Here is a 27,645-nt window from a genome sequence, read left to right on the forward strand (position 1 = left end):
ATGCCTTCGGTTAGACTTACTTGCAAGAGCATATAATTTTTTTGTAGGCTCTTATGATAAGTAGGAATGATGTAAAGGGACTTAAAAAGAAGTAAAAAAAATGCCTGAAAGTCCTATATTGCTTTCAAGCACTTCTGTGGGTCTTCCTCCAAATGGGTCTGCTCCAAATTTGCCTTTGCTGCTTTTCAGTTCCAAGGTAGTGGAGGCCCACCTGGTTCAGGTGCTAAGGAAACCTGTTCAGAGGTAAGGCTGGTTGCTTCTTGCCAAGGGACCAACGCTAGCCCTTGTAGTGGGAGCGTTGCTCATGTAATACCCTTGCTGTCGTGTCCGAGGCTTTGCAAGCAGCTGCAAGAGCTGAAAACAATCCAGATGTTTTTTTTTTCTTTTTTTTTTTTTTTCCCCAGTGTTATAACTCTGCCTGCAAAAGGGATCATGTGCATCGTCCCTAATCCATTAAAGGTAAAACCAGATGGGTTCTTTAAACTGGGATTGTTAACCAGTGATCAAATGATCGTTAACGAATGTCAAACAGTGATTGATTAGCGGGTTAGCAGATGAGAGCTGAAAATGAATCAGACTTCTCTGAAAGCATGTGAGGGGTCACTCTCAGCAGGGTGATGTCATCCCTTGAGGGGACACACAAAATACCGCGGGGAAGGAGACAGTTTGCACTTAATGTCTTTTTCTTCCTTCCCTGCCCAGGAGACTTTCGTGGCCATTGCTACCCAGGAACTCCTTGGATGGCACAAGCTAGCGAGGTAAAGGCTTGAAGCCTGCCTTGCCAAGCTGTTTTCAGGCTTGGGGTGTGGCTGAAATGAGCTAACAGATGAGCAGGAGAGCTGAATGTATGTGTCTATATGTGTCTATATGTCTGTACTGGGGATAGGGTTTGGAGGCATGGTGGGTTTGACAGGAGAAATGAGAAATTGCATATTATTATGAGGGAAAGAGAAGGAGAACAGAGATGGATCTAGTTGTTTCAAGCTCACAGTGGAACAGAAAGGCAAGGCTCTAACTCAGTCAGTGGTAATTGCTGGAATCCAAAATGAACATCACTGTCTTAAAAAATAAGGCTATTGGAGCTAAGCACTTTGGCTTTGCTGAATGCAGATTTGGGCCGAGAGAGCACACGATGAGCCTTCTTGCCAGTAGGTATAGAGGGGTGGTCTGGCTTCAGACAAGTGAGCAACAGAGACTGGGTGATGAGCATGTCCCCAGATGGTACAGTCAGCTTGGGAAGAGAGTGCTCAGTGCAGACTTGGTAGAGTTTGTGCTGGTTTGTGCTGTCGTGACAAAGCCGCTGACCCCTGCCTTCCATACCCCCAGCAATCTCGTGTTAGGTGTGCTGGAAGAATACAATGATGCTGACCAGACTGTAACAGGCATAGATCCAGGTCACAGAGAGATCAAGTGACTGGCCCAACACCGTACAGGAAATCTGTGCAGAATGAGGAAATAAATGCTTGATCTCCAGAACTTCAATTCCAACCTCTAACTAGCCCTCATCCCTCCTGGGCAGCTGCCTCGTATTGGTATTTCCTGTCCGTGGCAGGGTGAATTTAATCGATTAATGTTGGTCCTTTGAGAAGTAGAATAGTCAAAGAGTGAAAGGCTCCTAGAGGAACAGATGGTAAAGTTTCAATTACCTTTTGGAGCAGTAGGTCTGCTGGTTTGGTGTAGAGGTTTTGGGAGGTACCACTAGTAGGAGTTATAAAGCCTAAGCTAGCCGCAGAGCTTGTTGCTCTTGCGCGGGAACTGTGATGTGCTTGCATACAGTGAAGGCTTCTGGTCTGCTAAGAGAAAGACAACGTTGGTTTGTGTTTCTCCTTCAGAAGTAAGAAATCAGCCTAATGAAAGATGAAAAGTTATGCATTTGATGGAACATTGTCAAAGGTAAGGGATGCAAAGACCAGAATGTATACAGCAGGGTCAACAAAACTCTGCAGAATCAGGTCCTTTAAAATTCATTGCATTCTAAGTAACTTACAGACATTTTAGATCACCTACAAAAACCACAGATCTACAAATCCTGCCTCATGAGTTTGAAGAGGAATGTCTGGGCCCTCAAATCCTGCGCTTAGTTGATAAGGACATCATGCAATTCAGCGATACCTCTGCTGTCCCTGCAGTCAGCATTGCGACTCACAGTTACTGAAGCTGGAGGCCAACTCTGGATCTTCTTGAAAAGCTGAGTCTGAAGGTTTCTTTATAACAGACCTAACAGGTCTCCCTTTAGCCGACACAGTTTGAGGTAAAAAGTACCGGAAGCCCAGCACCTCTGCCCTTCATTCTCTGTATCCATACCAGAAGAGAGAGACTTCGGAGCGTGCTCACAAACTGGACGGTCTCAGGTTAGAGAAGGGGTTATTGTAGATCTGGGGAACTTTTGTATACACAGCTCTGCCACTGTTTCAGAGTGGCAAGTGTGTTCACAGAGGGACCTCAAACTCTGGAGACAGAGACAGATCTTCATTCCAGGCACCCAACTTCAGAAACAAACAATTTTCACCAGTTCATTAAAGGAATCAGTCTCCCTCTATTGCTTGTAGATGTTGCCCAGAGATCTTAATCTTCCTGAGCTGAAACTGTTCTTTCCAGAGGCTTCAGCATTCCCTCCTTTTCTAGAAAATGAGCAATAGCTAGGTAGATTAACAAGCTAAGCAGTGATTTACAGGGCAAAATCAACTCCATTCCACCTCCCTCTTTTGGAAACTGACTGGCAGCCAGTGCAAACTGTAGCAGAAGAATCATTTTCTTGGGAACTTGTGCAGAACAATAGCATGTTGCATTCTGCTCCCATTTCCATTTGGGTTTAAGTGTAGCCTGGGGTTGGTGCATGCTCCATACACATAAAGCAAGCTTATACTGACGTGACAGAGGCAGGAATAATGGCGGTGAGGCTCATAGCTGGTGAAACAGTTATGATTTTTCAGCCATACATAATGAGGGGAAAAAGAGAATCCTTGTTAACAGGCTTGGAATAGCTGGAGAGCCATCAGAGCCTCAAGCTGCAAAGTATAAAGTGCAGGAAAGATGAAGATCCAGCCCTTGCTGTATTTCTTAGTTAGCTTCGCTTCAGTTAACCATATGGGCCATGTGCTGGAAGAGTTATTTCTTTTGCATGAAATTCACCCTGAATAAGTGGGAGGGAAGAGAGGTTTTTTGGAGAACTAAGAACTAAGGGTGGGGAGAAGGGGTTTGCTGTCTACACCCAGGTCAGCCTGAGGGATATCCGAGGGCTCTGTCCTAGAGAATTGCTTCCAGAGGGCTGGACAACAGCTTTCTGGGAAGATGGTCCTTTCCCCTTGACCTTGTACTATTCTCTTCTGCTCGTGCAAGTGCAGAACTATACTGAAGGGCCCCTGGGAAGCTGGATGCTTATCCGTACCCATGCACTAGAACTACAAACCGTCTCTATGTCCTTACTAATGGATTTCAGGTGGATTGGATATCCAAGGCCACCTTTGAATGGAATTCCTTTAGACTCCATCCTGTACTACTTGGGTAAATAAGGAAACGCTAAGAAGGATCAAGCACAAGACTCTTAAATGCACTAAAAATGGAGGAAAATAAAGTGTGTGTATGAAATATTTTTAGAAAGCACAATCTCATGGCTTTTATCCTTTCCTTGTTGTATAATGGTGTTTGTGGTTACTTATTCAGCCTCTACTGCAGTTTTTGCTTTGGGAATGTAATCACCTACTAATGCAATTTATTGCCTCGTATAATTTTCTGCCAAGAACATTATCCCTTAAATAGAGGCTTTGTAATAATAACCTCTAATTTCCACAACTTCATTGTTAATTTCCACAATTTCTACCTTACAAGTATTAAAACTCCAAGCTCTCAATGAGTCCCCAGATTGTTTCAGCTTAATGACATTAAATCCAGTATTTTCTTCCTGGAGATTTTAGCCCTTTAAAAGACAGCAGTCCTTGTGTCTCTGTTCAGTGCCTTGTGAGGGGCAGTGCTGGGAACACCGGAGTCTGCTGTGGAGCCGTGCTGATGATCACACTGCACACAAAGTCAAGTCCTGGGACCAAGTCCTTTTCACTGTCCCCAGTCACTGGGGCCTCCGTGAGGTCAAGGATTCCTTAGGTGTCCCATAGCAGAACGGAAGAGAGAAACTCAGCAAGTGTTTATTTAGAGACCAGAGGGGTGGAGCAACCTGAGCAATGCTGGTGTCTGTACAGGCCGGGGAAGCTGACACTGTGCAGTGACAGATCCTCTGCCTTTTTCATTTCCTCAACTTATTTCTTCACCAATCTTTGGGGATAAAGGTACATAGGGAGCCTTTGCAGATCTGTTCTTTATGTCCCAAAGGAAGTGCAACACTTCTTTATGTAGCTTTTTCACACCTTGTCTCCATGACCATCTTACCCTAGAATCCATTTTTTATTACCACTTTTCGTGACAGACCCAGAAAGGATGCTGATTCAACACCCTCATCAGCTCTTTTCCTGAATCACTCACAGAAGGTTGTTCCTTCCATCTCTGTATATTGCCAAAATAGTGTCTGTCTTGTTTGTTCTGCACAACCCCATGGAGTTCCCTCACAGGGGAAGGTAAGTGAAATGCCTGCAGGATCCCCAAGACTTCCAGTGGCTTTCGGCAATATTTTGATGTTTGCATTGTTGCAAGAGAAATGTTTTTCTCTTTGTCACAGCATACAGCTTACATAAACAGGTTGGGTGCAATCTCTCCCTCTGTGGCAGAAAAGTTGTGTTGCAGGGCACTGAAGGGATGTTTGCATCTCTTAAATTTACTGTCTCACACAGTCCCAGAGGAAAATGACCTGCTGAAGGCCTTGTGGAACTTAGAAAATGGAGATTTGTCTTTTCCATCTAATTGCAGATCTTCTAGGGAGGAAGAAAGGGGTGGTTGTTCTCCTGAAGAAATTCCAGAATGGATTATTGCATTCTGCCTGCCTCACTGAAACCACAAAAATTCATAACCACAGAGAAAATTTGCTAGTCCAGTCCTGAGATCCCCTGGACAAAAGTGCCATCTCCCATTACTAACATTTTAAATCACTTCTTGTTTCTGGGACCTGTTTTGGCAGCAGTTTAGCACTCCTACGGGAGTTCTCGTGAGTTCTGATCAGACCTCAGGAACCCACTCCTGCCCTAATTGCTCTGCTTTATACAAAATTCCCCCCCTGCATGAGACATTAACTCCTTGCTTGCTGAAAGGGAAATTGATCTGCTGGATATTGTCACGCCCCGCAACACTATGTGGGCAGAGACAGCTGGCATTGTCAAGCAGTGGGACTAGCACACTTTCTTTTTTCCACTTAATTCTCTTATTTTGTTTTACAGATGCCATTTGGCGGTCTCACTCTGTCCTGAGCTGGCCTTGTTTTGGTGGGTGGGCTTCTGACTTGTATATAGTGTATGCAGCTTGTAAACCATTTGGAGATCCTTCTCTCTGAAAGGCATTTTATGATACAAACCAGGGGTTTCCAAGCTGCGGTGTGCATATCACAAACCACTTCAAAGTCATCTGTGCAAAGCGGTGGCTGCCATTGCTGTTACTTGCCACCACACATGGTCATGGTGTGCAGTAACCTCTGTACACCTCCCACGAAAATCCCTGAAAAGAAAAAACCTCCACATCCAAAACTTTTTTAAATCCATTGGTGTTTTTCCTAGATTGCTGTTCAGTTAAGTATAGTATGAAATGAAAATCACAGTATAATCATTTGTTTCTTCAGTGCATCTCTCCAGGATCTGTGTTCTTTCCAACTCCTCAGAAATTTGAGTTTGTCCCAGTTTTATATATTGGTTAAAGTGGTCAAAGATCTGTCTTTCTTTTAAGTAGCACAATCTACTGATTTGGGACAACTGAATGGATGGAGATGAGGTTAGTTTGGCTCATTTTTCCCCAGCGAGATTATAATTTGTTGCTCTAAGTCACGAGTTATTAATCTTCCTAAAAAATATTCCTTCTACTGTGCAAAAGGGAAAATAAAATGGAGCAGAAATATGCTGGATCACAGCAAAATTCATTGGAAATAATTTTCTTTTAAATAAGTTGCACATGTGTTTCCCTGTTTAGTATTCACAATGTATGGCAGAGACGCTTTCAGAAATGAACTCATTTTAAAAAGAGATAGATTTACACACACTACAATGAAAGCAGTCACTGGCAGTATTGTATACCATATCAAATCAGTGACTGTTGTTACATATTTGAAGTTAATTTGACACTGAAGTAAACAAATCAAAGTGTGTTTATAGAATAATTAGACCAGATTCTCCGTATTGTGGCTACGAAATTTTGTCACCGCTATTGAAGTACTCTGTGGTTTTATTGGGTTTGTTTACAGAATTCCCTAGCAACACAGGGAAAACTGTCAGAATTACATAAGTATAATTGTAATGGTAAAATCTGCCTTTGCATAATAGTCACAGACCAATGATATAAATCATAACCAGTGGTGTTGCTTGGTTTCGTATTTATGATTCTGAGAGCATAAGCAGATATGTTGTTGAGTTTAAAATAGTTGGAAAAAAAAAAGCAAAGATTTTATCCAACTCAAAAAACCAACCAAACTAAAACAACAAAACAACAAAACAAAACAAAACAAACAACAGCAACAAAAAAAAACAACAAACAACAGTAGACTCAATATTTTGGCAATATTCTATGCATTTTCTACAAGTAGAAACACAATGCTTTTATATAAATAGGAATTAATGCACAGATGTTATTATTACCACATACATTTTTTCATCTGGTGTTTTCCAGTCTTATTATCATGTGGTTTTTTATCCTTTAAGAACAAGTGACCTGTCTAAACAGATAGCGATGTAAAGTTCCTTTTACAGACATCCCGTTCCTGAAAATGCACAGGTAACTGTGCTTGAAGAAATACTAAAGAGCCTAGACTATCCCAAAGCTGAAAATACACCTAGTTAGGATTTTAGGTTAGGTGAAGAGAACATCCATTTTCATTCTTCTCTTTTATTTTCATGATATCATGTGTCACTTTTGCTGCCTCCCTTGAATGCAAGGCAGCTGCTTTTGGTTAATTTGGGCTTAATCCTGCAAAATGTATGGTTTAGTTCAGTACCACCTGGGAGCGCTTGGCTCTTCTCAGAAGCAGTTCACAGAATTATAAAACTTTCTTCTTCCTCTTCTCATGCTTGCACAATAAAATAACAGTGTGTGCAAATCTGTTCCTTACCTGGATGGAGAGAGCAGCTGTGAAGAGAAACGGAAGTAACAGAAAGAGGCAGAAGAGTAAAGAATTAGAGGTGGTCCCAGCCCTTCTGAAACCAGTGAGAACTTTGCAACCAGGCTCAGTGGATTGCCTTCCCTCCTTTAATTCTGCTTTGGGAACTCCTGTGTACTTTTACTGCATCCTTTGACATCTTCACGATATGTTTTTCCCCTTTATTTTAGTGAAAAAGATGCTTGCTGTAAATATTTATTGATGGGAGTTATTGCTCTAAAATGACCAAATTCTCCAGTAAATAAATTAGAACCAGAGTTTTTGAGTTCTTTAAGTGAGAAAGTGTTCAGATTTTTTTTTGTGCATGAATGGGGAAGCTTTAGTTGTAATACAAATCTACTTACATGCTCACATGTAAGTATTACCTTTTTCTGTACTTGCTTTCTGCAGATCTGGGATCCCTTCATCCTGAGATCCCTTCATCCAACAAACTCTGGATTTTCTTCTATGCCCAGCTGTTCGCTATGCTATTGCTCAGGTTGCGGGACTTTGTACGTTGACAGTCCGTGGCACAACCAGATGTCTGCCTGGTGGTGGACTTTCTGCAGGTGGCCAGGAGTTTTTCCCATACAACATCCTTCTCATGATGGGTCTGAACTCCAGGAGGTGTCCCGGCAGGCAGCAGTGGACGCAGTGCCACTATTTAAGCATTACAGGTCTGATTCTCATTTACCCCAGACTTTCCCAACTGTAGTCAATGAGGATCCAGGCTTCCAGTTGGCCAGTTTTCTTTTCACGGTTCTCCCACCTGGATTGCTAGTAATATAGCATCTGGAGCCTAGCTTTGCTTACTTTCCTCCCTTGCTAGGAGTTTTGGAAAGCATGCATCCTGTAGTCTTCTCGTGGAGGTGGCAAGTTTCTGGAGTTACAATGATAGATGAATACAGTAATTAACAAGTGGCTTAACTGTCTCTTAACCCTTTCCCTTTATGGAGAAGAGATGCTATAAAAACAGAACTGAAATCTCCGGTGTTGTTTAGTTTGTTTATCAAGATTATATATAAAAAAATCAATATCTAATTTTTCTATTACATTTTAGCACTGCATCTTCCTAGCCCTTCAGAATCATATCCTATTGATTCTGTCTTTAATGACTTTGAAATTTTCAGTGATTTGTTTGTGGAGAATACTGTGCCTGATATAGATTTCCCCGTGTTAGTTTAAACGCTGATAGTATATGTGGTGAATTAATGAAATAAAAATAGCTTTGTCAATAAGCAAAAGTGAAGCCACTTCCAACGTTTGTTCTGTAACCACTGCTTTCTGCAACTGCTGCCTACACAAAATTAGTTGGTGGGATTAAAGAATATATTCCTCTTTTATCCCATGTTTGAGTACTTGATCACAGAGGCATAGTTTAATCCAAACATCAATAGCACCTCATCAATTCAGTCAGATGCAGCTGTCAAAGTGGACTTTCGGTTTGTTTAGAGCTTTGAGATTTATCCTTTTTTAAGGTCATAGAATATTTTCTTTGATTTTTGATGCTGAAATCTTTCTTAATCTTCTAAACTTGAGAAACATCTGTTAAGATTTAATGGGGTGACTTTTGTCTTAAGATTGGAGTTCATCTTGCAAATCTTTGGTTTTGGAAAATGGGACAAAAGCACAAACATATATTCCTTAACAGTTTTAAGCCCTGCTTGGTCAGCAAGCGATTAAACTAGTTAAAATGGAGCAGCAGGCAGTGCAGTTATATTTAAGCAGTGTTTCCGTGGACTGTGATTTCAATTGTGTTTTGTTTTACATCAGCATTAGCCATTTCCCTCTACCCTAGCACTTAGCTGAGGATCTGAGTGGCAGATCTGTGAGCACTTTCAAATAATGAGGCAGAGTGATGTAACTGAGTGATGCAGAAGCAGAGAGAAATTCAACCTGCATTCTTAAGCTTTGGGGGTTTGGAGCACTTTGGGAGAATGCAGCAGTTAATATGTTTGGAGGTAAATGGCATCTAAAAATATATGCCCCTAAAAACATACAGACAGCTGTCACATCTACTGCCTGAATATATTAGTCATTATCCTCATTAACAGATGCAAAATCATCCCTGTTTTCATAATGTAAGCATTTCATACCAGGTAATTTGTAGTAATTTTTAATGGGGCTAGATTCCTCAGCTCCCATGTGTGTTGGTGTTTTGAAGCAGGATTCAACTGAGAATTGCAGAATCAGGTCCAGACATCCCCCCTGTCCCCTTTTTCACTTTCTGACCTACTACAGCCTGAGATCACCTTTGCTATGAATCTAGCATATGGATTTTTTAAAAAAATATAACATTGCCTCATCAACTTTCTGTAGCCAATAGCCCTGCGTGTTTAATATATCTGATGTGAGGTCTTGTCTTCTGTCTTCTTCACTTCCATTCCAGTGGCAGAACTACCTGGCTGAAAACCACAGGATGTGGCTTTCTGCATATAAACGCTCTTTTCTTTTTTCAGCTTCTAGAGAAGAACATGTTGTTCCATAATTGCAGAGACAGCACTGGCACAACTTGTAAACCTCTGCAAAGTACTGCAGAGCTGCCATTCATAAGTACCAAGAGCTAAGTACGGCATGAAAAGCACGAGGGCCTGCCAAGTTTCTTGCCACTTCCTCCTACTTCTGACAAGGTTTTCAATTAGCAGCTTGTAGAGGCCCAGCCTGTGGTCCTATTTTCATGCAGTATGCATAACTTAATTCCCCAGAAGAGGCTGGGACTGAAGAGGAAAGGAAAATATCCATAGGTTTGTAACTTTATATATTGGAAGAAAACAAACAATTTACTAAAAGTACTGTTTGGAAGGGGGAGAGAAAAAGGAGGGGGGTCACCAGGAAAAGGAAGAAATTACTAGATTGAGTCTTGAAAGTGACGAAATCTCACAGGATCTTATTTTGTTAAAAGGAGCCCTACACTTTTTCTTCCTGTAGTCCTTGTGTGTAAGTCTGGGTGACCTCAAGCAGCAGAATCTTGAGGAATACTTGAGGCACTGTTTCCAAACAGTGCCCTGTATCTACATAAGTGCTCCACATAGCAGATATTCTAATTAACACTTTTATTATGTTTGTTTGTGTCTCCCAGTGTCTCCCTTTAATGCAGTCAGTACTAACAGAAGAACCGTAACCTATTGGGCTAAATCACTGTTTGGCGTAGGTCCTTACGGCAGTCCTGCCTTCAGGTGTCTGATGGCAGAGGAAGTCAGGTGAAAGAAATCGCATGATATGAGTACGAAACATGCTCCTCGAGAAAATGGTGGAAAGAAGTGGGGCTGCTTTATTCTCCTTTTTGTTTTGTTTTTCATGACCCATGATGTTTCTGTGCACAGAGCACGCTGTGGAAACACACCAGCGAGCTGCTAACAGCACAGGTAACGTTAGGGAGGTTCCCAAGGGACAGCAGAAGTCCCGTAGCCAGACTGGGAGGAAAAAAGCCCTCCTGAGTCCTTGGGTTGTAGGAATGTCTCAAAACAGACATCCATCTGTGAGCGCTCATAAAAACTGAGCGCGGGAGCGTGGTCACGGCATGCTGTCCCTGGGGAGCTGCTACTCAGCATGACAGGAGGGGGTCGTTTCCCAAAGCCTGGCGTGGAACCACCACTGGGTTCCTCCGTGTCACACCGGGATGATCCTGGTCCTTTACTAGCCAGTGTATGTAGAAGTACAAAGGCTTGTGGCAGATGCATTTACCTTTCCCTGCCTGTCTCCTTTCCTCTGCTAAGAGCTCCAGTGGGAACAGATAAGCTGATTTACGGCAAATGTATACACAGCTGCAGTGGAAGCCTTGAAGCAAAACTGGAATAACACAGCTATAGCACTGAAAATGCCAAGAAAGATACGATCTGTGAGGACAAGAAGTTACATCTGTGACGTGTAGGTGCAGCGGCTGCTGTGAAAATTGGCCTAATTCTCAGTGACGGAGCGACCAAAGCTAGGCCTTCACCCATTGCGCTGGTAGGAGACCCACAAGACGGCTTCACTCGTGCTGAACCGTCTCTATCACTGCATGTATTCTGTGAAGAAACGTGGCCCTGAGAGGAAGGAGTAGGATTCCCACTGACTGACTTTACGGAGCCAACCGCAGTTGGTTTCCTTACACCTCATAGAGATGTTGGAGAGGGAGAACGGGTCCTCCACAGGGCAATGCAGAGCATTCTCCCTAGTCTCCTGCCTGGAGCTGGGCTCTGGAGGAGATTCCTTCCCACAGATACTGCAATGAGGTGCTGAGTGTGTTTTCTGAGGTATGGAAAGTTGTTTCATCATCCTGTGTGCTGGGGAAACATGCCCACACCGCTTACAGAGGGAGGCTTTTGGAGAGGTGCTGCTACAGGGAACAGTACGGCCTGGCGGTAAGTTTGTCAGTGCTTTCCCTGCAGTCCTCTAGTAAAAGGACGAGATGTTGTGAATTTCATACATAAAAGGAAAAGTATCACATTTTCCCCAAATTCTTCAGGAAATTACTCTCATATACAACCCCAGAATTTGGCTGCGTTACAGAGACAGAGTGTCATTTGCATGCCATTACCAGGCTGTAAAAGTCTCATGGTGACTGCCTACTATACATTTGCAATCTTTTGGGATCCTACGAGGGTCACCCCCGAGGTCAGGTTTGTTTAGTCTGTTCCATAACGGTGTAAAGTGGACTTGAATGTGTACTCTGCTCAAATAATACACAATCTGATTGATACTTAAACATCAGTAAGTGTTGTATATATGTTGCAGTTTCTAATGTTCCGGGCAGAGGAGAACCACGTATTTGCTAACAAATTGTTTCTACAAACAACCTGATGTGGCTTTACAAAGTGAATCAAAATAGGGAATGTAATGCATCCTCAAAATTATGATAAGAAAATCTTCATTTTTTTCTTTCCTTGAGAACACTTTTTTTTTTTTTTTGGAAATCCCCTCTGAGCCCTCCCTGTATTTGGAATTCTTCCTCCTGTTTACTTTTAATTCACTCACCATCCACTCACTGATTGCCTTTCAGTTCAAAAGCCAGGTTCCTTACGTTGCATTGTTCAAAGATGGCTTAATTAAAAATAGATCACATCTTCTGTGTAGTGCTTAATAAGCATTGTACTGATTGGCCTCATAGAGACCTGGATGATATTTCAGCCCTTTGCAGATCTTTCAAAAGGAATAATAAAAAGAAAGGGAGGGGGAAAGAAAGAATGCGAAGTCTTTTTCATCCTTAATATGTCATGATTTAGAAGTCAAGAATTATTACTCAACACAGGCTTAAGAGAATAAAGAGACAGTAGAGAATAAGCCGATATATGAGTGACTTTGCTTTATCTCTTTGTTTTTAGAGTACTGTAAAAATATAATCAGTTATAAAGACCAACCTTACAATATTTTTCTTGGTCTTCTCTTTCAACAAAACTTTCATGATGAAAATGTAAATAAAAAGTGACATAAAGTTATACAGCTCAGCACAAAGCTGGTTGAGGCAAAAGCTTCTTATTGCCATTTTTTATGGCTTCACAGATTCGTTATTAAGTTTTCTCCTTTCTTAATAGTCATGAACACGGGCTCAGAGTTTTCCTCCTCTTTCATCCTTTGCCCATCTCTGGATCAATAACGTGTAGGTGATACAATGGCTTATTTGATTCTTTTTTGCATTGGAAAGTCTGTTTTGCTTTATTTAAGGAAGAAATCGCTACTAGAGAACTAAAAATAAGAAAAACACTTTCTAGAAATAAGTTGTAGTTCTGGATTAAACCAGGCTGGTGCTGAGGTGGGAAAGAGAAGAGTATTTGTCCTTCCGCTCCAATAGCTCCCGAGGACTCCCAACCTCTCACCTTAATTGCTGTGATACAGAAGCAATTACTGGCTCACAGATACCTGTGGATGGGGTTTGTCAGCTCAGAAACAGGGTCAGCAACACCCCTGGCTTGTTTGTTTGCTTTGTTTTAAAAGTAGCAGTACTAGCAGTGCAAAAACAGCTGTGCTACAGCCTAGCAGAGCTACCTGCCAGGCTTTTGGAAGTGTAAAAACACTTCCACACGGAACACCAGAGAAAGCAGTATTTTCCCTGCCATGGGCAGCTAGCAGTAGCTCCCAACAGGAGCCAAGCAAGCATGTTCCTCTGGGTTAGGAGGAAGCCTCTAGTACTTTGCTGTTATGTGCTGCTCCTGGCCTGTCTCAGCTGCCAGGAGCTGCCCTGCAGGGGATAAAAGCCCTCAGGAGCAGCCACTTTCTTTTTCAGGCAGTCTTGGGTGCTGCCTTGTATGCGCCTCTAGCTCAGCCTCATGGATTTAGGCTTGCCTTGGTTTTGATGGAGTAAGTGAACTTTTACCGAGGTTGGTGCTCTGTGGCAAATGTTCTTGGTACTGAAGCTGCTGTCTCTAAAGAGAATTCAGGTGTTTCTGGGCTGTGCATTGTCCTGCAGTGTGGTTGTGTTCTCTGGGAGAGACTCCAGGGAGTTAAAAGGTGAGCTGAATTACAGTTCAGGTCTGCCTTGAGAAAATCTAAGGTAGCATGATAGCTTTCTCGTCCGCCTACATGTCACTACTACCTAAAAATTGTCATCTGTGTGTCATCATGTGTGTTATCTTATAGCTCCCTTTTATCCGTCCTAGCTTGTGTAGCTCTGGTTAGCACAGCCTCCACTTGAGAGTCTTTATGTCTGGTTTTTCTTTTCTGTCTCTTTCTGCATGCAGCCCTTTGTAGCCTTTGTTCCTCCTAGGATTTGGTTCAGTTTGGATAAGTTGGGTTTGACTCGGAGCTGACAAATTCCAACTTTTCAGTAACTTTCAAAAAATCCTCCAACAAAACAAAAACTCCTGCAGAGAGACAACATGAGGAGTCCCCTTGCCAAAACATAATCATGTAGAAAATGCAAAATTGAGATCACCATATAGATTATTTTATAATGTGGTCACATGGGAGCAGAGGGTGGAGGAGCCAGAAACTGAGCAGTCAGTGCTACAAACTCTAGATTGTTGCAATTTGATTCACGTAAGGGAATTGTTAGCTTTTTGGCTGTGGTCTTGCTGTTCTATTTGGAAATGTATGATGTCATTGTACCATGCAAATCACAGCAAAAGGCCGCTTGTATTTATGTTGGCTAAAGGTTTAACCAAGTGTACATGGCGGGCTGAATTTATTGCTACTTTAACTTTGTTTAGTCACAGAAGGGCTTTATTTATGCTGGTAAATTCAAATAGTGGTTAACAGTGACCACACAGCTAAAGAAATGGCAAGAGTCATTATCACTAAATCACTGCATTGCTGAGTTCCCTTAATTAAGGGGGGGCTGAATCCATGGACATTGAATAGAGAATAGGGTGGTAAAAGAGTGATTGATTGGGATATCAGTTGCTTTCCTTAGAAAACTAGATTTCTATATCCTACTCTGGCAAAACAAGAATGAAAATAAAACTCAAGAGTCATCTAAAGTGCAGAATTAATTGAAGGCATATTAAAAAGTTTTATAGGTTCTCTATAAAGTAAAATAAATAGCTAGAAAGTTATATTCTTTATGCAAACATTTTTCATTACAGTACGTGTCGGTCCCTTAGTGAGAGCTCATTAACTTTTTAAAAATTACCTTTAATGGGCTACTCATTATCATCACCATCAAATGCTTCACTTGTCCGACATTCTAGCGTTTAGTGCAGATTAAAGCCCAAATTACCCTCTAGATACAGGGCATATTCAACTATGCAGGAAAAAAAAATCTTTCAGTAAAGTCATGGCTTATAAACAGTGAACATTAGGAATGCTGAAAGCGGCCTTTTTTTAAAGCTCAGAAATGTGTCTCAGAGTGGTAGCTGTGGTTTTGAGCAATAAAAAAAAAAAAAAGAAAAGGTTCCTCATTTTCAAGTCCCTCATTGGAAAGATATGTGGCTAAATGTAATTGTGAAACAGCCGGTCTGCAACCTGGTCTCCAGGGCTTGGGCATAGCCTTGTTTGGCTGTTGTTTAGCAAAGAGCCTCGGACAAGTCATTTCTTCCTTTGCCTGAGCTCAGACTTGTTGGTAAGGAGATCTGCGCTGTCAAGGCCTGGAAACCTTTCTATGGAAGCTGCTTTAGGAGATAACTGTTAGGTTGTTACTCATCCTGCAAGAACTCCGCTGGATCTAAAAGCTGCTGTGCACAGGAGCAGAAACAGCAACCAGACTCAAGTTTTGAGCTTGTTTACGTTGGCTGAAGTGTCTCGGTTTCAGTGGAAGTGTACTCATTTGCACCAGCAGGGAAATTGGCGTCCACTCTGTTTTTTTTCTAAGGGTGGTGGTTGGGAAGAGTGGAAACTCAAAAGTGTCAGTTAAGAATTACAGACAGCCTGGCGTGGTTTGATATACTGGGAGCTGCAGTACTCGTGCGTGCTGCTGTGATGAATAGCAAGGCTCAGCAAGGTTGCTTTAGCAAGGCAGCCCCGAGAGCATTTCTATGAGTATTTGAGGTAAAGCAGCTTTACTTACTCCTCTGAGGAGTAAGACAATATATAAACAAGGCTGAGTCTTCAGCTGGATGAACTCTAACTCTGAGGGAGCCGGCTGATTCATGTTAGCCATGGTTTTGGGCCTCAATTCACCGTTTCCTGGGTTTATTTGTGAGCAAACCAGTGGTTTGCTTGTGTCACCAATGTTCAAAGGTGCTCTTGGGCTGTGGTACCAAGGAGACTATGAAAATGACACCACCCCTATGCACATGAGACAAGGTTTTTAGTTTAAGGAGGCTCTGGTGCCCTGCTATATTCTTCCTGTTCGTGGGGAGACATCCTGAGAGTGCCTTCTCGGTCAGTAAAAAGATCCTTGAGTTGTTAAAATCTTTCATCTCTGCACCTCTTTGTCTATTTCCTTCAAGAATATCAAAGCAATTGGACTGCAATACACAGTCAAGCTCTTAACTGGGATAAATTCTCCTTGAAGGTGGGATCTGGGTGGAGGTCCAAACTTTAATTCCTTTAAAATAAAGATGTTCTGAAATTGTCTTGTCTAGTCACAATGTTCTTCTTATCCCTTCAGCTGAGAAGATTCTTCAGATATAACCCTCCTGGCGCTGTGTGCCTGATGCAGGAAGTATCTGAGGATGGGTGAAAAGCTGCAGGCATCCTGGCACAGAACTAAATTAGTGAACTGAGCTTCAGAACTGTCTCACATGGTGGAGCTGGATTGTTCCCCAGATATTCCTGAGATGCTGCTGGTAAGGTTCATAAGCTAAGACTATTTAAAGCTTGTGCCAAAGAATGATGTGTAGGGCCCTGTTAGTGCTCATATGTTAAAGTCTAAATAAATACAGGTAGCTCTTCTGGCATCCAGATTCAGGTGCTCTTTAAAAAAATAAAATCAAATGAAAGCTGTTCAGTCAGGTGTGCTGATGTGGTGTCTTCCTCTCTAGAGGTGGCTTGCAGGAAAGCTGAGGGATGACCTAGACCTACTCCAGGTGTACCTCTGTGGTAGCTACCAAAGCAGAGTCAAATACGTTTCTTTGAAATAAACAGATGATTTTTTTTTTTTACATGTGGTGTAAGTTTGCCAAATGATTATTCTGCCTTCAGTGTCAGAATGCTTCTTTGTGGCCTTTGTAAAGAACATAAGACTACAAATCTGAGTCATAAAATGAGGTGCTGAGGGTTAGGCAGGACAGAGATGCTTATTTTGTAGCCTGTAGCAGTGGTATCACTGGGAACTTTGACTTCAGCTGAGTCAGACTTGGTCTTACACAGCATGAGTCAGCCCAGCCTCATATAAAAATTATGAGCCTGCCAAGAAAGGCCTTTTTTTTCCGCCCCCCCCACCCCAGCAGAAAACAGTAGAGAGCCTGGTGTGGGGGCTTTCTGTCTGATTTGTGTCAAGCTGCACAAACTTTCTGGGGTGGTCTGGTTTCCAGGCAGGTTACCTTGCAAGAAAACATCTCCCTATTTTGTTCCCCAAAATATTGTAGACCTTCCTGTAACTGGTAACTCTTCATAGCTTCTGACGCATACTATTTTAATGCTAAGATTAGTCCCAAAGAATAATTTGTATAGTTCCCTATCCTTTTTGATCAGCAAAAGGAATGGTTCAGGCCTGTCGAGCTTATTTGGTTCCCCTACTGAATTTGTGAAGGAAAAAGGTTTCAGGTTGGACATGTAGTTTCCTGGGGAGGTTTTCTCAGGACACTTAACACTTCCTGCAATTTAATTCCTGAGTGAGTTGATCCTAGTCACTTTGCATAGGAAATTTCTCTATAACACATTCTGTTAACCTTCAATGACGGCATAGGAAACCAGGCCTAAAAAGCTTAAATATAGGAGCTTTCAAGTTGTATTTTGTGACTTCTCTTGCCTTATTTTATCAAGAATAGTACTGCTGTATCTCAGTATCAGGAGCACTGAGATAAACACTGATTTTGAAATGTTTAGGCTGAGATTCATCTCACTTAATGTGGACATTTCCAGTTTCTACCGTTGTGCTTGTCACCTATTGCCTTGCACGTTCTCTAAGAGAAAACAGTTGCCATTGGAGCATGATTTAAATGACTTACTTTGGATGTACACTTGAACTGGATCTAGGGCATTATTTGACTCTACTGAGCAGATTTCCTAACAGGACTGTGGTGACTAACTCTGGTGGAGACAGGCATTCAGTGAGATGTGTATTGCCCACTGATTGTACCTCTGAGCCCAGGGTGGCAGGAGGTCAAGCTAGGACATGTGGTCTGCATGGGTAAAAGCCTTATTTCCATCAAGTCAATGTAAAGGCAAACAAAGCTTTGTATTTGTGTGGAGGTGGACAGGATGTTTTGTCTTGTTAGCCCTTGAAATGCCAGTTGCTAAAAGTTGCCCTGTAGGCTGGGCAAGGGCACAGGCAGTCCTACAAGGTCTGAACTGCACTGCTGAATTGTCAAGTTGTTTTTACAGCAAACTTCCAGTTGATTGTGGATGACTAACGAGCTCTCCCCTCCTCATCTCCCTGTCACAGCTCTGTTCTGTGCTTTCATTGCCTCTTCTGTTTCTGCAATGGTATTGACCCTAAAAAAAAAATTGTTAGAGAAGAGAGATCTAACCAGCTAGCATTGCTGGTGCAGAGGTGTGATCTACTGTTATTCAAATAGGCAAAAGGAAAAAAAAAAACCAAATCAGTAGGACCAGACACAGGAGCACAGGTTGTGGCCTCTGAAAGCTCTCAAATGCACATGCGTGTTGGAACTGGAGAACGTGTGGAAACCACCCAGAAATGCTTTGCATGCTATGTGCCACATTTGGAAGTTGTAGGACAGTGCATGTCTAGTCAATATGTACTTTGCATACAATCACATGCACTTGGCCTATAAGTTGTCTTGTATTGTTCAGTGTGTCAAAGACTTGATTTATATTCTTGTTATTGGGTTCATTAGCCGGGCATGATAAATATTTTTGACATTTCAAGTCCTCTACTGTTATTTAACCTCCATCTTTAGCAGTTCCTGCCACTTTGAGGACATCCTGCTGCTTGTAAGGGAGTAGGCTTGGCACACCTCTGCACCATGCAGTGCAGCATCATGTGTGAGACCTCTTTACTACTACCCCTAAAGGAACCGTTTTCCAGGTAATCACAGTGCCCTGCATTGACTGGAGGTCCTAGAAGCAAAGTAGCCTTGTTGGCACACTCCCTAATGAGGCTGTGCAGGCTAATTAAATGTCCTCATTTGGTGTGTGCTGGATGCATTGTGGAAGCCACAGTCAGAAGCATAAACTGATGGTGTGTAATTGAGGTAAGGGATTATGAAGAATACCTCTGGGACTAACTTAACAGAAACTGTTGTCTGTATGTGTGTTGTTCATCTTGGATATTGCTGATTTTTAGCTTTTTGGATTTCATTAGTTTTCATCTGCTCCTTTCTATTTCCTAACAGGACAGATTTTTCATCCAAATGGTAATATTGTTGATATCTTTGAACCAAATAAAAATTCTTTTTTTGGTCTGATTTTTTTCCCACCATCTGCCTGAGCTTCTGCAGTGCCTGGATGCAGCTAAAAATTGTTCTTTTGTGACCTAGGGTTCCTGTTGATTTGACGTGTCCCTCTGAATTGGCAAATATATCATGGAAGCAATAAAACTAGCTTATGGTAAACAGCAGGGAAGGCTGTTCATAACTGATTGCTGAAATCTTGAGCAGGAATGGGACTTCCTGGTCCGTCCTGCAGTTTGTAGTCAAAGCAGCTACAGGGATGAAATACCTACTCTGTGGTAATGTCATGGTGGTCAGTGATCCTGAAAACACAGTGCAAGAACAGCCCTTCGAGAGCATGTCTACTCAGCTAGCATCAAACTGTCTCACTCGGATGCCAGCAGAGGAGAGCCACAACAGCTTGGCAGCCTGAGCTCCTCAGCAGGATTTTTGCAGGCCATATTGTTCCTACCTGGGCAGAGCTTGGGCTCCCGAGTTGAGCTGCTTTTGAGGTTAAATCAGGTAGACCTACCTCGGCTGCAATAACTAGAGTGTAGAAATACATCCGAAACTTCTGGAATTATCTTACTGTTGACAAACATCTAGCGATTCCTCCTGAGTTCTCCCACCTATCTTTTGTACCCACTGTGCCACCCACATGCCAATTGTGGCAACGGGTGTCACACTTGGGGTGCCCCAATGTTGGTATGTGAGGGAAGAGCTGATGGGGGAGCTCCCATTTCTTGTTACCCTGCCTTGTTTTAGCTACGAGTGATAATGTCATCAAGAACAGTAAGCAGAGCTCTGAAGCATTCTTCAGTCACTGCTTCCTTCCAGGCAAGTGCTTATTTGGTAAGACGTTGACCAGCTGGGTCATTTTTGAAAAGCAGCCCCACGTGTAATTTTTATCATACTTGTACATTCTCTCGCTGCTGCATCTTTGCTGTGCTTGGAAATGAAGACAGTGTAATTACTTAACAATTATCTTGTCAGCTTGTGGCAGAATGTGAAATTTGGATTTGGGTAGGGAATGAGAGTGAATTTAAACGCCGGGGTCTTGTGATGCAGCATTTAATTTCCATGCTAATTTTGGGGATGGGTAATGAGGTAGATGTGTGTGGCTGAGCCAAATGACCCAGGGTGCCCTCGTGGGCATCGGAGGAAGGGGGTTTTGTGTAGCTCTCCAGAACGCAGGGGACTAGCTGGCCATGTAAAACCTCCATTTATCTAGGTGTGCGGCAGGAGTGGGGACAGACGTCCTGCACTTCATTGCCAGGTGCTTACCTGCTGCTAGGAATGAAGCTGACACTGCAGGCATTTTCAGGTAGTTGACAGCCATGGGAGGCAGGGTGGGGGCAGTCATGGGAGGCAGGGTGGGAGCAGGTGTCGGCCTGATGGAGGAAGAGGCAACCTTTTCCATAGGGCCACAGATGCAGCGTGCCTCTAAGCATGTGCTCAGACTGTCCAGCCATCTTCTCTGTTGGTCCTGGTTACTTTTTAATGTGAACGGAGGACAGCAGTATGCTAAGACCGGTTTCCATTCTCTAGCAATTCCTTTTGGGTTCTTTTACCCACCTGCATAAATGCCTGCTGGAGGCTCCCTTGGGCAGGGAAATGCTGGCTGAGAAATGATCACCTTGTAGACAGCCATGTTAAACTGGCAAGAACACACTTGGAGAAGAAGCACTGTCCACAGGGTTTAAACCTCAGCAACATGGTGTTGTCATCTGTGATTCAGAATATGCTTTGGGGCAAGCCTTTGGTGCTGTTTTATGGGGGTAGGTATTCTCCTCCTGTCTGTTGGGAAACGCTCAGCCGTTGCCTGATGGCAATGGCTCTGTGAGTGTGACAGCCAAACAGTATTTTTTCAACCACTTTTGACACAAATTCCAGCTGTTCTGCACTGGCAAAACACAGCCAAAGACGTTTATTTTTCACTCTGATCAGGTTACAGCTTTTTACCCCCTTCTTGCTTAGTTGGAGAGACACCGTAGCAAGTTCAGCGGTCAACACAAGTGTCTTGCAGCTGGCAGACTGGTGGGCCCTGATCTGGTGTCAATGCACTTGGAGTTTTCAGGACAAAATGCTGTTTCTGTCAATGCAACTCCATTAACACTTCAGCATTTTAAGGCCTAAACCTCCTGCCTGTAGGAGGTAATGTGGGATTTCAGAGGTTAGAAAGTGTCGTATTATGGGCCGTGAGTGGTTTGCATTTCAGCGTCAGCTGAAAGTTCAGATGCATCTGGGCAGAACCATGCAGTAAATGGGCCAGGCTTCTGAATGCAGACCAGGCTGCCTGTTGCAAAGGAATTACTATTCTGGTGCAGGCAGTTACCTTGCACTGCTGAATGCTTTGCGTGGCTGGAGTGGTACAGCAGTAGTCCAGGAGGTACTGGGATGCATTTGAGAAGCCCAAGTCCTTTGTTTTCCCATGCAGTGTGATGAATATTGCATTAAACCAACACGTTACATTGTTGCTTAGGGGTGCCTGATTCTTCAGCATTGAGCATGTTCTTGAGGCCTTATGGCTCCACCTCTTACACTGCTGTGAGTACTGTGAACCTTTGCAGGGCTTTCTGAAGCCTTTGATAGATTAACCTGTGGTGAAAGCAAGGAAAATTGAAACTGGGGAAGGAGGGAGGAAAGGTGTTTACTTAATATTCAATTGCTTGTTTTCTTCCTTCTCATTATCCAGAACAACGATTAGAAGTTTGTGTTAATTGCCAGTTTGTGTCAACTTAAGCAAAAATTCCCCCAGTGGAGGCTGTCTCGCTGGCAACAAAAAATTGGGCCCAGGACAGCGGTCTGTGGAGAACACAGGCCTGGCATTCCGGGGGTTGGAATAACATGGGTGATTGAGGCTCAGCAAGGAGCCTTGATCGTGGCATTGAGAGCCTGGGGTGTACATGGCATGTCTGTGAGTCTTGGTGGTGGGTGAGTAGGTATGAACAACGTGTAAACAAGTGTGAAACAGTTCAAGGCTACCTGTGCAAGGCCCAGAGGGATGGGAAGACAAATAGGAAATGGGATGTGTCTGGTGGCTTCGAGCTTTGGCTATATACACAAGTGAAATCCAAGAAAACTTGCCCTCACGTGAACACACTGGGTACTTGTGTGTACAGCTAAGCATTCATGCACAAGTAAATTGGGAGCTCGCAAAAATTGATCAAGTACTTATGTATAGACTGATTGGGCACTCAAGTGTGAATTAGTTGTGAATGCATGCATGAACTAATTGGGTGGTCATGCATGAGCTAACTGGGCAGCTGCCTATGGATTGACTGAGTGCTCGAGTGGAAATGGCTGCCCACTCAAGCAAGAACTGGATGTGCATGCATGAAGGCAGTTTATCCTGCAATTTGTTCAATAGTCTTCCCCTTCCCTCTGTAAATCATTTGATAGTAATAATTCATATAGCACTGATGGGTACGTATACTCTCTAAAATTCTGTTCATTGCTTTGTGAACCATATTACAGGAGCTAACATCAAAGTCAGAAGACTTTACTCATCACAAATTCCACCCTTTGCCTCTGTAGACCAGACTATACAGAGGTTAATATAACAATGTACATGTGCACTTACTAAAATTCGACCCTAGCCTCCTGAGAAGCAGATTGGTCTTTATCATCACAGCCCAAACTTTTCTCTATTACAAGCTCTACCCCTTGCCAATGCAAATGAGGTTGTTGGGGTCAATCTTATCATAGTCTGAATGTGTTCTTCACAAACTCCAGCCCTCACACACATGGATCAGACTCCAGGGGGTTAATATAACAATCTGAAGTTTTTATGAACTTCACTTCTTGTTCCTACAACGCATGTAACCAAGAAGTCACAACAGTTTGGATATACATACATTATACACTCTACCCATTGCCCCTGTGGACTACGGGGTTAACATAATAATCTGTGCACTTATTACAAATTTTGTAACTTGTTCCCACAAAACACAAAATCAAGAATACAGCAGATTTTTTTTTCAGTTGTTTTCTATGCACTGGCATACAAAGCAGGTGACGAAGATAGTACAAGCAAAGATTAAGATTCGTGAGTTAAACTGGCTGTAGGGCATTGTCCAGACCTAAAGTGGTTGCCAAACAGTGTTTTCTTGCTAAAACATGGGCATGTCCCCACTTGAGTAGCAAAATGGTGCACCAAATAGCTCTTCTGTGATTCTGTGAGATCATGTGTCAGACTGGTAGGTGCTCATGCGTGAATTAACTGATCACATGTGATATGTTTGTGCAGTCATGCATGAGTTAATGGGGCATCTTGAGTCATGGGGCATCTTGAGTCAAGTGGATGTGCATGTGAAAGCCAGTTGGGTTCTCAAGCATGAATTAATTGTGCACCCATGCAAGAATTAATTGGATAATCAAGTGTAAATTAGCAGGACACTCATGCGTGAACTAACTGGGCAATCATGCATGAACTATTTAGGTGGTTTGGCAGGAATTAACTTGGCACTTGGATGTGAATTAAATGTGCACCCATGTGTGAATTCAGTGGGCACTCCCGGGTGAACGGATTGGGCCCTCATGCATGAACTGGCAGGGTGCTCAGGGATGAATTATCTGTATGCACATGCGTGACCTAATTTAGCATTCATGCACGTACTTATTGGGTGCTCATGCATGAGTTTGTTGGACATTTGAGCCTGACCTAGTTGGGCATCCCTACGTGAACTTGTTTGGCACTCATGCGTGAATGCAGTCAGCTCTGCATTTTATGCCCTCAGGGACGTAATATGTATGTATTCAGGCTGTAATATTAACCCCTACAGTTTGATCTACGGGGATGAGAACTGAAGTTTGTGAAGAGTACATGTATTCAGGATGTGATAAGGTCGACTGCAATAATCTGGTTCATATGGGCAAGGGGTGGAACTTATGGTGGATAAAAGTTCAGACTTTCCTGATGATAACCCCTGTAATCTGGTTCCCAGGGGGCAGAGGTGGAGTTCTAGTAAGTGAATGTGCACGCTGTGACAATATTAACCCCTGTGTAGTATGGACTACAAGGGCAAAGGGGGGAGTTTGTGATAGGTAGGATCATCTGACCAATGTTAATTCCTATAATGTGTTTTGTAAGAAAGGAATGAATTTTTAGCAAGTCTACATACTGCTACTATTTTAGCTCCCTACTGTCTGGTCTGCAGGGAAGAAGCATGAAGTTTGTAATGGGCGTATATTAAGATTGCAAGGATGTTGAAGATAAAGTTTGTAATGTATTTATGTTGAAACAGTTCTTAAGTGTTTTGCAGAGGTGAGAAGAATTTATCGGGCATAAATTGCAGGATTTATTGCATTTATGCATGGGCAGGTGTTTGCTTCACGCATGAGTGCCCATTTAGTCTCTGCTTGAGTGCCTGATCCATACAGGCATGGGATGGGTGTCCAATTAGTTCATGCATGATCACCCAATTACTTCACGCATGGGTGCTCAATTAGTTCATGCTTTATTGCTCAAATAGTTCACGCATGAGCGCCCAATTAGTTCATGCTTGAGAGCCCAATCAATTCATGCTTGAGAGCCCAATTACTTCTGGATGAGCACCCAATTTACTTGTGCACGAATGCTCAATTAGTGCATGCACGAGCACCCGATGAGTGTGCACCCCGAGTGCCCTGTGAGCTCACACGAGTGCCGAGCTGAGCACACGTGGCAGGAGTGGTGGCAGGGCAGGCGGCGGCCACCAACTGCCCTGTGCGGGTGGCAGCTGGCTCTGAAGTTGGTATAACCACTGCTGGCCTCCCAAAATGCCAGGGCAGACAGTGTGAGGAGACAAGTGGGGAGATGCCAGAGGAGATGTGCGGACAGGAAGGTGGCAGAGAGGATGTGTGGCTGCAGATGTGCTTCTGGAAGAGGCTGCTCTGGTGAGACACATGAAGCAGCAGCAGATGCGGGCTGTGATGTACACAGCCCCAGCCCCTTGGGTCGCTCAGCGCATCACCAGAGGGATTGAGGTGGACTCTGCGTAACCTGGGGTGCAAACAGGAAAAGCTGACACTAGGAAGGGGTATTTGGTTTAAGCTGAGCCTTGGAAAGGGGAAGAGGAAGTAGTTTTGTAAGTTACTGTCAATTAACACAAACTTCTAATGCTGGTTTGCATATCAAGAAAGAAGAAAACAGGCAATTTAACTCTTAAGTACAAAATTCTCCAGTGGAGGCAGTTTTGTGGAAGGGGTCTGGGAAGAGGTGAGGTGGATTCTGCTTCAAGCCCCTGCCCCAGCGGCCCGAAGCCTGGGCTGTCTCCACGTGAGTGATCCAGGAGCACTGTCCCTGAAGGCACGGTGGGGCTGGGAGAACCTGGGAGAACTGCGTGTTGCTGAGCTGTGGGGTGCAGAGGGGCTAACTGTGTTCCCCAAACAGGTCTGAGAGAGCCCAGCAGCACTTGGAGGGGCTGGGGAGTTGAGCTGAGGGTCTCCTTCAGAGTAAGGGCCTGCTAAAAGGTGTTAACTCAGAGCAAAACGGAGGCTTTTAGTCAGAACAAACAGCTCGCAGTGCTGAGCTGGTCAAAGTATGCAAGATGCAGTGCTTATCCCTGCTTCCTGGCCCCCAGGGGTAGGGGTGGAGTTCATAATTGGTGTGCATTAAGCTTGTGATGATGTTGAAAGTAGAGTTTATAATGGATTTATGTTGAAACAGTTCTTATGTGTGTTTTTCAGAGGTGGAGGGTGGAAAGTCTCAGGCATAAATTACGGGGTTTACTGCGTTCACACACGAGTGCCCAAATGGTTCACGCATGATCGCCCAATCAGCTCATGCCTGAGTGCTGAATTAGCTCACGCTTGCACGCCCGGTTAATTCATGCATGGGTGCCCGACTGATTCATGCATGAGAAGCCGATTGCTTCACGCTTGCACGCCCAATTAATTTACGCATGAGTGCCCAATTGAGTTACGCATGAGTGCCCAATTAATGTGAGGGATAAGAATTCGGAAAGTGCCACTGCTGCGAACCCCGAAACTGAAGCCAGATGCAAATTAAAGCCCCACCTCTTAAAGGCCCTCTGGACAAATAAAGCTATGCTGAAAACCAGGCCTTTGGTTCAGATTGAAAAGAATTGAAAACCGGCCCTCATTCTGCACCTGGGTGTACTTAGTACAGCTTTAACTTGGATCCTTTTCTAAGGACCCAGAAAGCAGCTGTGTGGGACATGGGTTTTCTCCACTCAGAGTCCTAGCTAGTCCAGCCTTTCCTCTGTCCTATTTTATTTTTGTGTTGTGTGCTAATCATTAAAACGTAGCTTCCCATCATACAGCTTCCTCAGCCAGGATGAAACGTCTATTCCTAATACCTATGGAAATAAAGATATTTTAAAAGGAAGAACAAAGTTAAACCAGCAGGAAAAAAAATCAAGAATACAAGACAGTTCACCGGCTGTTTCAGGAGGAAGCAGCAGTGCTATATTCTTACTTTTAATGGGTGCTGGAGAAAGGGCATTAGCAATGCCCTGGCATGGTGTTTCAGCAAACAAAAAGTTTGTCAGGGAAGAGCTGGAGGAAGAGAGTACAAAAATCTGTTCTAATATTACATAGGCTATGCTTTCCTTTTGATTCTTTCAAGACTTTCACGATGATAGCAGTTCCATCATCTAATTTCCATTTTTTGAAGGTCTCCACCGTCCTAATGTTGGTACCTCTCTGCTGGCTAGTATAGTTCCGCAGCTGAGGTCAGAGCAGTGAAGTTACCTTTGGAGGTTGGCAGAGAACAAGTGCTTCCTTGGGGAATCAGGAGGCAGTCAGGAGGGTGTTTTCTGTTTTTAGACTCGTGACCTGTTGATGCTTCTAAATTGACCTTTCCCATCTCTGCAGTGTTCTTCTGGAAACTTTAACTAGTGTCTGCAGGCTGCTTTTGGCAGAAGCATGATACGGTGAGTGTTTCACCAGCTTGCACCTCCTTTAGAATCTGTCTTTTCTTAGAAATGGACAAAACCTTGTGTCACGTATGGCCACACCATTGCTCGCCACTCCAAAAGCTGCCAGCCTAGGGGGGAAACCAAGCAGGAAAGCAAGCAGCTGTCTTTATAATTTGACTGGAAAATGAACAGGAGACCATAAGCTTGTCCATTTACAGCCTTTTTTACTTGCTCTCGACCTGATGCATACAGGTAGTTATGTATTTGAGCAAAATAATTCATTGACTTTGTTACTGATTTTGAGCCATTCTTATTTAAAGTGGAAATGGCTGTCTGTTCTATCTGTAGTACGTGCTTTAGGAAAACAAAATCCAGGATGTGGCTCACCTGGCTCTGATTTCCACAATGACAGACTTTATGCAGCCACAGAGAAACTGATTTTGATGGTAGATGAAAGAAAAAAAGAATAAATAGCAGACACTTGAGCATCTCTTGATGGCAGTCAGTATTCTGGTTTCTCCACCTCGGAATGAAAGTATCAAATTAGAGCTGTTTGGGCTTGAAGATGCAGAGTAAATCTGCCTGAGGACCTGGGTTCTGTTATTCTTATGTAGCTTAAACAGTACTTTACTCTGTGGGTGAGGTCCCTGATTCAGAGTGTACTTAGCAGGTGCAACCTGGCGAGAATGAAGCAATACAGCAACAAGCTATGGAG

General features: G+C 43.3%; 1 long non-coding RNA gene across 1 annotated transcript in view; it reads left to right on the top strand.

Annotated features, from left to right (window-relative positions):
• LOC308192985 overlaps positions 1 to 27,645 on the top strand; it is a 221,328-nt gene that overhangs the window by 59,314 nt on the left and 134,369 nt on the right. The window contains exon 4 of the long non-coding RNA XR_013949271.1: positions 16,182 to 16,359. This is a non-coding gene — a long non-coding RNA (uncharacterized lncRNA). The remainder of the gene's footprint in view (positions 1 to 16,181; positions 16,360 to 27,645) is intronic.

This window comes from Anser brachyrhynchus (assembly GCF_964034855.1).
Source record: "Anser brachyrhynchus genome assembly, chromosome: 3".
In the NCBI taxonomy this organism is placed as follows: domain Eukaryota; kingdom Metazoa; phylum Chordata; class Aves; order Anseriformes; family Anatidae; genus Anser; species Anser brachyrhynchus.